Below are 12,906 nucleotides of genomic sequence, written 5' to 3' on the forward strand. Positions count from 1 at the left end.
TCTCGAATTTCGGATATTTCAGTCGCCAATAATTTAAGATCATGATACGATTTTCTAAAATTCATCCACGGATCTTGTAATCTGAGCTGAATAGGATCAATCCTCGTTAAGATTTCATACCTTAATTTAGTATATTTTGCAACAGAATTGTAGCTTCGCTTCTGGTGTCAACTTGTGGTCTTAGTGTCCTCTGCTAATTGTTCTAAATGTTCTACTACATTCTCTAGCCCATCGACGATAACGCTAACCACCGTATTCTGGCGCTTCATCGTGTTTCAGTTTCACGTTTGACAGTTTTTGTTAAAGCATTTTTCATAATTCCCATCGTAACGTTGAACTTAAGAAAAAAAGGTATTTGATTTCAATTATTCCACAACCTGTCGCAAGTGTTCCGGATATATGCATGAATTTTTTAGTATAGAATTTTTTTTTTTCAGAAATCAGTTTTAATAAAAACACAAATTATCCAGGAAGTTCTGCTGTGCGGACCATTTGGCGTTCCCTGTAAGTAGCGCCCGGTGCAAGCTGCCCCCCTCACTACGCCACAGCGTTTTAATAATCATTGCCCCCCTACTTCAATTAGTTGTAAAAATAAAATAAAACAAAGCGGTTAGGGTCCTTTACATACAAGCAAAATGCCGACGTCTGAACGTACTCGAAAACATCAGCTCGTTAGTGTCCAAGAACTAAAACTGATTAAAGCTTACAATTGAGTATATAATGTGCGGTTCCATCTGAAATTAGACTACCTTTTTTGTTATATTAGGGTATAATTGTACGCAATGGCTTAAAGAAATCGAGACATATGTATATAGTGTAACGAATTTACTTGCAATTCTCTTATTTGCAATCCTCTGCTAAGTTCGAATCACTAAACTGTTGAATAAATAACTCCAATATGTAATAATGCAAAATGGCCTTTATTAAAGTACTTCACAAAAACACTCAAACTGTGCAACGAATAGCTTGCTTATTAACCAAACTGATTGAAAGCTCAAATGAAACTCTACTATTCAAAATAATACTGCTATTGCTCGCTAGATAACGTCTTAATCGAAATCTCAAATCAAACTGAAATCCAGCGCCTCTACAATTGCCGCCTTTTATACTCTTTGATTTCAACCTTCGCATCTTCTAGGCGCTTCCAGAATCTACTAGTCCATCAGCTCTCAAACTTCTCAGGTCAATTGCACAATTTTATAGTTTTTCTCATTGCATACTTATAGGAGTATCTCAGATATATGCATGTGTTTGTGCATTGACTCCCCGCTGCTCGTATACGTACATGGTACATATGTGTAGACGCAATTATTGTTTAGTTTATGTAGATACATAATGATTGATCTATGGATGTGAATTCACGTCACTGCTTAGCATCGGCTTAAAGACGATAGCATCGCTCAGTGCTGCTAACATTCGTTACAATAGACTTCCACAAATCAAAACAGTCCACAAATCAACTCAAAAAATCTCAATGTTCAAAAAACTGTAAAAACTGTGTGCCCCCCATATGCACCAATGCAATTTAATTTTTTTTATAAAGCGGTTGATAGTTCAGAAGCTATTGAATTGTAAAACCCGGTGATACTTCTATATTCAAATTTAAGATTTTTGAGTTAGCTTCCTTTTGGTCTAGGTGTGCGATGTGCAAAAATTATCAGCATCGAAACAAATTTTGACTGAGCCATGTTTGTTCGTCTGTCCGTTAGTAGGATTACTTTAGTAAAAATTTAGGTATTTTGACGAAGTTTGGTATGCTGGCTTATCTTGACCCAGAACGATAACCACGCCTACTTTTTCGTTATCGAAAATTTCGAAAAATGGAAAAAATGCGAAAATTCTATACCAATGACGCATATGGTAATGAAACTTGCTATGTGAGACGAGAAACAGAAAATTGAAAAAAATTATGCAAACTGCCCACATTTACAAGAAGAAAATTTGAATGTTTTTCAAGCCTTAAATCAAAAGCCAATGAAGATATCGATATCGAAAGGCCAAAATACATGCACTTTATGAAAATTAGCAGAATCATTTAGAGACCACGTACACTTTTTATCTATACCGAAATTGCGAACAATGGGTAAAATGCGACAACTCATAATCAAATAACAAAAAAGTGATTAAATTTGATAGGCGGTTTGAATTTGTAACGAGATGTGGAAATTTGGAAAATGGGCTGAAACTGTCGACATTTGGAAGAAGTAAATTTTAGTATTCTGGAAGTCGTAAATCAAACATCATTGAAGATATCATTTTGTAATTTGGCATGGAGGTTGTCTCAGCTATTGTACACACATTTATTGAATATAAGCAAATTCAGTTTGGGACCACGCCCCTTTTTTTAGATTTTTTCTTTTCAAAGTGAAATGGTAACAAAAAATTAATCAACTTTGCGGTATGTAACTAAATTATACTGGCATTTCACGTCAGTAATGATATGGTTTAGCAACGTACGAATATATAAAAATATATTCTGAAAATCGGCGTTGATGTGCCCTTTTTTAAGTAATCACTCTATAATATTGTGACGAATATTAGTGACACTAAGTGATACTCACATCACTAGTCTGATGCTAAGTAAATGAAGCCACAACAACAATAAAGCAAGCAGTCACTTGTAGCTACATAAACGAATCAATCATTATGTCTACACATATGTACGTACACGCAGCGGAGAGAGACGCACTAATGTATGCATATATCTTATCTGAGATGCTCCCAAAAGTAGGCAATTATCTGTGGAAGTATCACTCACATATACATGCGCATATGAGAAGCTATAACGTGCATCTGTAGTTATGTTATAGCTGGTAGCAAATTCTAGAAATAGAAACGCGTAGAAATATGTCAACGAGGAAACCAAAAAGTATAAAAGCAGCAGTAGCTGAGGCACGAGGAATCAGTTTGATTTAAGCACGCTATCTGTCGAGAAGTAGAAGTGTTATTGTGAAGTACTTTAATAAAGTCCATTTTGCATTATTGAATAGTGGAGTTATTTATTCAACAGTTTAGTGATTCGAACGTTAGTAGAAGGTTGCAAATAAGAGGAATTTGCACTAATTCGTTACAATATTATTAATGCCATCTAATCCAACAAAAATCGACCAATCTGGTTTTTAAACCAAAAGCATTAGAGAAACTTATTATAATTTGGAAATTGGGCATGGCACCGCCCAGATTTAAAAATTTTACAAGCCGTATATCAAAAGCCGTTAGCACATTTGCGGAATCCCAACAAGAAAAGAATTTAAAGATGGGAGCATCACTCAGAGATTCGACATCTCTGTTTTCACGGACGCATCTAAGATGGCTTGCGGAGTGGTAGCGGGAGTATTTGCGACTGTCCCGCCCACGTCCTTATGTATGCGGCTTCCCGACTCGGCAAGCGTGTTTCAAGTTGAGATTTTCGCTATCCAAGAGGCGTGCAAAGCGTTAACGGATATCAATGGTACCGGTAACAGGGTAGCCATCTTCTCCGAAAGCCAGGCGGCTCTTGGGGCCCTCGGGTCAGAGAAGATATCATCAAACCTGGTTGGGCAGTGTAGGGTTTGGTAATAAACCAAATATTTATTTTATTTTTATTTAGTTTTGAGTTTGAATATTTTAATACTAATAATTTAATTTTTTTTTTTTAAGTCTTAAAAATTTTTCTTGAACAAAAAATTCAAATTAATAAAGTTCAAAATTGTGAAAAAACAAGTGAAATTTAAGAATAATATAAACCATATAAAGGGAGAGCGCCATTATTCTGGCGAGCCGGCAGATCGTTACCCTGATATGGGTGCCGGGGCATCGAAACATACAGGGTAACGAGATGGCGGACGAGCTGGCACAGCGTGGAGCGGCTCTTGATGTCTCAGGAGCGAAGGAGGTCCATACACCCCTGGGACTTATCAAGGGTCGCATCTCCCAGCACTGGCAGAGTGAGGCGAATAATAGGTGCAATCGGTTGCAGACCTGTGTTGTTTCCAACAGCATGTGGCCATTATATAACGAAAAACGATCTATAGCTGTCCTCAAGATGAACAGAAGGGAAATATTCAGAGTAGTTGCGGTGCTCACGGGGCATTGGACAATTGGGGTACGGGCGGCATGGATGGAACTGGAACACAATACCTCCTGTCGCAGCTGCAAGCGGCCGGAGGCGGAGGAAACGGTTGAAGATCCGCTGTGCGAATGCCCAGCACACTGTCGAAGCATAATAAAGTTTCTTGGAAAGTCCTTTTTCGAAAGCCTCCCCGAACTCAAGGATGTTAGGCCGGGAGAGCTTCTCAAATTTATAAATTCCACAGGATGTATATAGGGGGACGGCTGTCCCTGAGGCGCTTGAAACTGTTTATTAGTCTTCTTACAACACCCTTTCATTGGTTTGTGGTATCAAAATGGCGCATGAGCGCTAATTGTGACTCGCCACTCCAACTAACCAACATTTGAGGAAAATTCATTAACGAACATGCCAATATTTTAAAAAAGTAGTCAAAAGTTTTAACCATCTCAAAATTGCAAATGTTTTCTGATACTTAACTTCATTATAAATGTAAATACGGTGGTGCAAAGTTGGAAAATTTACAAAAAAACTTGTATATTGTCCTGGTCCGCCCTTGTAATTTTTTATACCAATGTCGAAAAAAGACCCAAAATTTAACGAGATTTGATAAGAACATTGTTTTCATGACAGTAACTGTTTTATAACTACTTACGAAAGACGGTATTCTCATTATCCATAGGTAATATGTTTCAATTTTCATATCAGTTGATGTTCTTAAATGTATCCCTAATATATAGAAATAAGAGCACACAGCTGGGTATACAATGTTCGGTATCTCCCGAACTTAGACTTCCTTACTTGTTTTTCTTTGTGATTAACGTTTCCATCAACGTTATCGCTATCATAATTGGAATATCGATCTCTATTTTAATCAGTATTCTATATCTTTCGTTTTCCTTCTCTTACTTTTAATGTCCTTGTTCATTATCATGCTCAGCAAGTCACTTATCGTACCCGTTCTGCTATATGGTGCAGAAGCATGGACACTGACAACGTCAGATGAGGCGGCTCTGGGGGTGTTCCAGAGAAAAGTTCTTCGAAAGATTTTGTTGTTACCAATTGGCGCCAGTTAACGAAGAAGCGACTGGCGCAACTTGTTGGACGGTCATAACCGTTTAGATGGGAAAACGCAAACAAAGTTTTATTTTTGCTTAGATTATAAAAATGAGATTCAAACGCATATATGTTCCCTATTTTGGTATTTCTGAGTATTCTAAAAAATTTTCTGAGTATTTTTGAAAATTTTGAATTTAATCAGTTTACTATAAAACGTGCGATATATGTATATGTACATGTACGGACCTAATCGTCTGATTCAAATATTTGTATGCACATATTAACTTGGGTAAATTTTGTTCAAGGTCAATCGAATCTTCTTATCACAACAATCTTATGACAGCCAAAATTTGTATACATTGCATAACTGCAATTGTGTGTCAATCCGAATACAGACATATGCATATATGTATACATATATACAGATCAAAAAATTTTGTAGTGATATAAAAACTACTCAAAAATGAAAGCGAACAAATTTTATATCAATGGCAAATCAAAAGCTTTGAATAAGGTAGAGCTTCACGGACCGTAAAGTTTGACTACAAGAAAAATATAAGAAAGTCGTGCGAACACAACGGAACCACACGGATTTATATCAGGTCGAGAACTGTCAACCTAGCAGCGTTAACCAGCTTTCCGGAGAGCTTTTGCTACGAAGCAGCACCATTACCTCTTTCTATAATTTTTGAAGCTTATTTGCAAAGCTGGCAATTTTAGGGGCACTCCTCCAGAAAGCTATAATAATTTTATTCTAACAGCCTTAAATAAATGTATGTTGCTCGTATGAATAAGAACTCTCCTACTCGAGAACTTGAGTTTGGGATACATACTATTTATATGGTTTAGAGAGAGGAATGGCTGAAGAACATGGGGCCGAAGATGGCTAGCAATAAAACGGAAGTGATTTTGTTGAGCTCAAAGCGGACTGTGGATGGGATAGTCCTAACCATAGGAGATTATCAAATAAATTCAAACCCTTTCTTGAAATATCTAAGAGTAAACAATGACTCAAAACTAAATTTTAAGGAGCACTTCAGGGCGGTGGGGGAGAAGTTTCTAGAGTTAGTGGAGCCCTAACGCGAATAATGCCCAACATCGGCGGCCCAGGCAAAGCTACACGTCAGCTATTTGCCAACGTAACAAGATCGATAATATTATATGCAGCACCAGTATGTCACGGATATAAAATGGTCCCCCAAAAATATATACTAGCAGCCTACCATATTACTTCTATACGAATAGCATGTGCTTATCGGACAGTGTCCGACCACGCGATTTATGTTTTATCCAGCAAAATCCCATTAAATCTACTCTCAGGTGAAATGGCCGATCTGTATGGCATTAGAATCAGTCGACCATCCGAAGATGCTAAGAAAAGCGGCAGGTCAAGAACAATAGTTAGGTCGCAAGAACGGCAAGAATCGAGAAATGGACGCTGGACCTTCATGCTAGTTCAGAATATAGTGAAACTAAATTATCACCTCACACGGATATTGAGCGGGCACGGCGGCTTAAAGAAATATCTACATAAGTATGGGCTAGAGGGGGATCGTTTCTGTCCACACTGTCCCTCCGAATTGAAAAGCGCAGAACATGTAATGTTTCACTGCCCTCTTTTTCATGGCGAAAGACTCTGTATACAGAGACGTGACGTTACGCCTAATGGCGGTCCCACGGGGTGCGGACACATGAACAGGATTAGCCTGGTTTCATTGGGCCACTTGAGGGTAGTGCGCTATCCCAACGTCCAATAAAAAAAGAGGTAGTTTAACACTAGTTGGTTTGGCTGCCTGGTATGAGTACATATTTATGAATTTATATATATAAGCAAATGTACATATAAGACAGGCCGATATAAAAAGAAGAAAAATAAACCATGCAAACGTGTATAAAATAAAATTGATACAGATAAAGCCAAATGAGGACTAATTGATTTTAGCCAACCACAGCATGCATTTTCGAATTGCCTAATATAAGTTGTAGGAGCTTTTATGCAACAAGATGTCTTTCACATGTGCCCAGGTAATCGCTCAAAATAGGTAACTTTCTGAAAATTAATGGGTAACACTCCAAGCAGCTTAAAGTAGTAGTAGTAGTAGTAAATAAAAAATAAATGTAAGGCGCGATAACCTCCGAAGAGATCTAAGGCCGAGCTTCTCTTCCAATTTGCGTCGTGCTCCTCTTGATTTTCCCTACAAATTGGCCGGACGGGATCTACATGTTTTATGCCGACTCCGAACGGCATCTGCAAGGCAGATGAGTTTTCACTGAGAGCTTTTCATGGCAGAAATACACCCGGAGCGCTTGCCAAACACTGCCGAGGGGCGACCCCGCTTAGAAAAATTTTCTTCTAATTTAAAAACCTTATTTCTAAAATTTTGATGTTGCTTTGCCCGGGGTGTGAACCAAGGGCATACGGTGTGATAGGCGGAGCACGCTACCATCACACCACGGTGGCCGCCAGTAGTAGTAGTAGTTATTTATTTATTTTCTCTCAACTAGTAATTACAAAAGTAAAGCAAAATGAATTAAAACTATAAATATATAAAAATAAATAAATAAAGATTCCAGACAATATCAATAAATGTTGTGTGTCTTAATACCACTTATAACTAAACAACTCATTTAGGTAACTTCGTTGATAATAAGTTTTCTATACTTAAGGCAATTTCTTATATAAACAAAGAGTGAATTATAGTTATAACCCTTAAGAATATTACCATCTTCTGCAGATCTAAAACTTTCTCACCAAAACAATTAAACCGTATATCTTTATATATAGCACATATCCGAATGAAGTGATACGTGTCTTCAGCTACACATAAATTGCACATAGAACAGTTCTTGGAAAAAACATTTCTAAAACATAGAGCATTAAGATTTAGCAAGCCACCCCTTGCTCGAAACATCAGACTTATGGCGTACGCAGAATACTCATCGTTAAAATAGGTAGAGTACATAGGGAGCAAGTCGGAGTAAAGATCATGTGACGACTGAACAGAACTATCGGCATAGTCTGCAAACTCTTTTTGAATCAATTTCTCTAGTAAAATTGGTATACTCATACTAAGCGATGCGGAAGAAAAGTCAGACAGAGGCACCATGTCGACACTTTCATAAACGTTTCTCCACTTTTTGACCCAGTACGACCCTTGTCTCACGGTCTCCTCTGCTACAACTCGGGGCAGTCTATTTGCTGTCGAACTTAAACAGCGCGCAATATAAAGCATGTGAATGCGTAAGGTGTGACTGAATAGCGACGATAAACCTGATTCAAGGTGCAACATATAGTTTGGTGTATTAGCTGCTAAAAACATTAACTTTTTGCTGTTTTAACCTCAGTTAGTTTTGCCTCGAGATGCTTTGTAAAGGATAGTTTGTAATTCAAGAGAACTCCCAGATACTTGTAGTCATTTACAATCTCGCTACCATAGGTCCAACGAAAAAAAGAACACCTGCTACATTCCCTGAATACTAATATTTTAGATTTGGTCAGGTTACCTCTCAAACCCCACTGCGTACTATACACGTAAAGCTCATTTATCATTTTCTGTAAGACAGTGGCAGAGTCAGCTAAAAGAACAATATCGTCGGCGTACATAAGTACTTTTACTGTTGTGTCAGCAACCTTTACACCGCCGGAGTTACTGCCACTTAAATCGTTGACGCATAATGAGAACAGAGTTGGACTCAGCAAACAACCTTGCCGTACACCGTGATTAACAGTAAACGGATCTGAAAGCACTCCATCCTTCCATACCTGACTGGCTCTTTCCTCACAAAATGGAGCGCAAAACCTCTATAATGTGCCTGGAGAGGCCGAGCTGTGCTAACTTATAGAAAAGCATATTCCGTGGAACTGTATCAAAAGCATATGAAAAATCAACAAAAAGGGCGAAAGTTTTCTTCTTCGCACCAAAGTTCAACTGAACTATACTAGTTAAATTAAAAAAAAATATCCATTGTAGAATAGCCTTTACGGAAACCCGCCTGGAATTCAGAAATTATATTGTTACAATCAAGCGAAGCATTGATGCGACTCAGAAGCAAACCAGCGAAAATTTTGTATATTGAATCAAGCAGTGATAGCCCCCTGTAATTGGATGGAAGATCGAGATAACCCTTTTTGAAAAAGGCAACTATGATAGAGTTATGAAACGATTGAGGAATTTGCTTCTTTAAAAATATTATGTTGAACAAAGCAAGAAGCTCAGTTAGGAAACACTCTGGTGCGTACTTTTAAAACTCATAACAGATACGATCTTGACAGGGAGCCTTGTTGTCTTTTAAACCTTTTAGAACCAGCTGCAGCTCACAAAAGGAACATCGAGAAAAGGGTCGATCACCGAAGGCAACGCCCAGTGCATGCAAGGAACTTCCATTGTATCCGACAGCAGAATCTTAAAATAGTTGTAAAAATCGCTTAACGCCAAATTGTCAGTCACACTGAGAGGACGGTTTTTTAACGAGTTAGCAATGTTTCACCAGTCTCCCGAGTTTCTGACAGTATTTCATAAGTCAATTTCCTTACATTTACATTCTAACTTTTTCTTAGCGCAGAGCTTGAAATAACTAGAACGTAGTGAAATATATAACCCTCGATTTTCTTCAGTACCACTTGACCTAAGGTCATCTAAGTGTTTCAACGTCTTTTTGCGCGCCTTAAAACATTAGCATCTTAAAGTAAGCCGTAAGTAAATAAGGAAATAATTAGTAGTCAAAACAAATTAACTAGGATGGAGTAATAAGGGTTTTAATCGATTCCATAGCTCGATTGGCATAGCTCAAACTGCAGATACACCAGACTACGATCCTCCCCCCACGAAAGTATCCCCTAAGTGAGGACTAAACAGTATTTTTGCCACGCCTTGCAGGGACTTAAAAATGCAAGCATTTCGAGAAAATATGGCACCTGAAAATTAGCCATAAGTAGAAGAAAAGCACAAAGAGGTCCTCAGTGATATCCACAAAAAGGCATCGGATCTCTATGCTTGTCACTTCCTGGCGAACCCCGTTATTAAAGTCCAATAACTCAAACTCGCTGCAGAAGAAAGCAATCTCTTCAGGCGCGCGTTTCTTTAGCTCAACTTCGATCTGTTGGATACTCCGTACCGTGCTCCGCTTACCATACCGAAGGCCCGTGGTCAAGTCTCAGGAAAATTTAGAAAAAAGTTGTTTCAACCACAAAAAACATTTTTCTAAGCGGATTCGCCCCTCGGCAGTGGTTTGGCAAACCGTTCGGAATTGCGTGTAAGGCTATAGAGGAGCCTTAGCGCCTGCCGGGCGGAAATGGCAGCTCTAAGTGGGCCTACTCTATGGATACTATTTTATAATCCGTGCCAATTTACTCCGGCAGTCAAGCAGAGATCAAAGCTTGGTGGTAGCACTTCATCGAAGGTAGCACCAGATTACAGAAATCTGTTAAATTAACTCTCATTTCTGTGACCCATATAGATCACAGTGGGTCACAGGTTATAGTGAACTGTGCTGCTGATAAACTATCGAGGAAGGCCACTAAACAGATCGAATTTAACCAGTTGAGTAACATTGCCTTCTTGCTTAGTGGAGTGTTTGGAGGAGGAGGCATGGGTTGTCTGAGTTACTTTAAATTATAATCACGGCCCATTGAACCCAAATGAAAGATCTTGCTTCTTTTTCTAAGAACTCCACTGTATGATATTTAAATAATCCTCGTGTTCCAATGGTACATGAACCAGATACGGATAGAGATTTAACATGCAAATGCAACAACAATGTGAACCATATGGATCACATTGTTGTTGCATTTGCATGTTAAATCTCTATCCGTATCTGGTTCATGTACCATTGGAACACGAGGAATATTGATCGAAATGTACTTTTTCCGAAGAAACCAAATCTCGCCCAGACGCCCAGATTGGTGTTTAAGTGAAAATGAGACAAACACGAAGTGACAGAATAAATTAATTTCAAGGTCTCCGCCAGTTGATGCTTTGTCTACTAATGCCCTTGATTTTTTGTTTGTTTTTTGTTACTCCTTTTTTCCTTATTTAAAATGTAGACTCAAATTTGATCTAACACAAGCGCAACACGTCTCTCTGTTGTATTCATTGAAGCGTCTGGAGTGTCAAGAAGAGAGGGAGCATCCAAAAAATATAACAAAACCATACACATTTTTGTGTATCGACCTAGACATCTGTGGCAGGCAAACCCAAATAAAAGGGGAACAGCTTCACGAAGAGCCAATGCCTTGCCAGACATTATTCTCATGTTATACAATCTCTATGTAGAATTCGTAGACAGTTGTGCAGACAGTATCATGTTGTTCTATTTTTTTCTTCTTTTCTTGTTTTGTTAATTTGATTGTTTGTCGCTTACTTCTCCATGCAACCTTTTCAACCTATTTTTGTTTGTTGTGGGCTGGCAGCAACTTGTTGTTGTGTCGGCAAATCTCGTCTGCCGAATACAAAAAAAAGGTGTTTTTCATACACTAAATCAGAACACGCGCAGACACTCACTGACCGAAATTTATCACAATGAGGGAAGCCAACATTAGAAAAAAAGTGAATAATAGGAGGACAATAAGCTAAGCGCCGATTTTGCTACCCCGCTTTGTCTGTGTGCCGCAAATTATTTGACTGTGTGTGGTAAACTCTCATATAACGATGAGATCTATCAAACTAACGATGGCGCTATCGATAATAATACCAATCGCTACAATCGACGGTGTATAACGGAAAAACTCTTATATTGGACTATAACAAACAACCTGTGTTCAAATATTTGCGCTTTCTAGCGTTATCTGTTGAACTGTAGCGAGCTTTAATCAGCATCGCTTAATCAGAATCTTTTTCACAAACGTACTGTTGAAACATTTTTTGAGTAACAATCTATTTCCAAAAGTTTGTTGAAGAACGACCTATCTCGCAATTATTTTGGAGCTATGATATGGCGTTGAGGCTGGTTGACTGAGACGCGGCTCAAAATATGGTCATCTCCAATACCATGTTCCAGCATAAAAAGATACACGAAGAACACGAAACCAAATCGATCGACGGCAGACAAATATTGCAGTGTCCTGGATGTGGGCACTCTACGAGGTCGGAATATAGACTCGTATCACTACCTTGTGGCAGCCAAAATATGTACACGCCTCTATGCAAAGAAGGAAATTAGAAGGAAATTTTTCTTAGCGGTGTTGCTCCTCGGCAGTGTTTGGCAAGCACTCCGAGTGTGTTTCTGCCATGAAAAGCTCGCAGTGAAAACTCATCGCTGGTAAGAAAATTAGCTATCGATAATTATCGGCGGGTGCACACCTCGATGGTTTGCGAACTCTAGTTCGTATTAGAGGCTGCATCGTAACCTTGAAAGTCTGGTACAAAGCCACATAAAAAAGCCAAATTGATTCAATTTTTTAATGTTATGACATTGAAATGATTTTTGTTGTTGTTATTTTATCCCAGCACATAGCGCTAGTATGTGTTATAGATAACGGAGTTGCTTTGTGAGAAAAACGAAAAAATAGCTGATTTGCGGCTAAAGAAGCCATGTAGGCTATTGGAGGTATGGTGCTCGTTAAGGTTAGGTTAAGGGCTCTTAGAAGGCCAAACTAACATCTTTAAACCCGAAGCAGTTTCGTGGTACACTGCGACCACACCACGACGGCCGCCATCTCAAAACTGTCTTGAAATAATCCAAGAATGATTCCAAAACTATGCTGAACAGAACCATAGAAAGGTGGGCACAATATTCTCAAAGTTCATATGTGAATATCTGGGCTCACACAAGCCATGATACTTCACTGGTCTGCCAGCAAA

The sequence above is a fragment of the Eurosta solidaginis genome, chromosome 5 (assembly GCF_040869045.1).
Source record: "Eurosta solidaginis isolate ZX-2024a chromosome 5, ASM4086904v1, whole genome shotgun sequence".
Classification (NCBI taxonomy): Eukaryota; Metazoa; Arthropoda; class Insecta; order Diptera; family Tephritidae; genus Eurosta; species Eurosta solidaginis.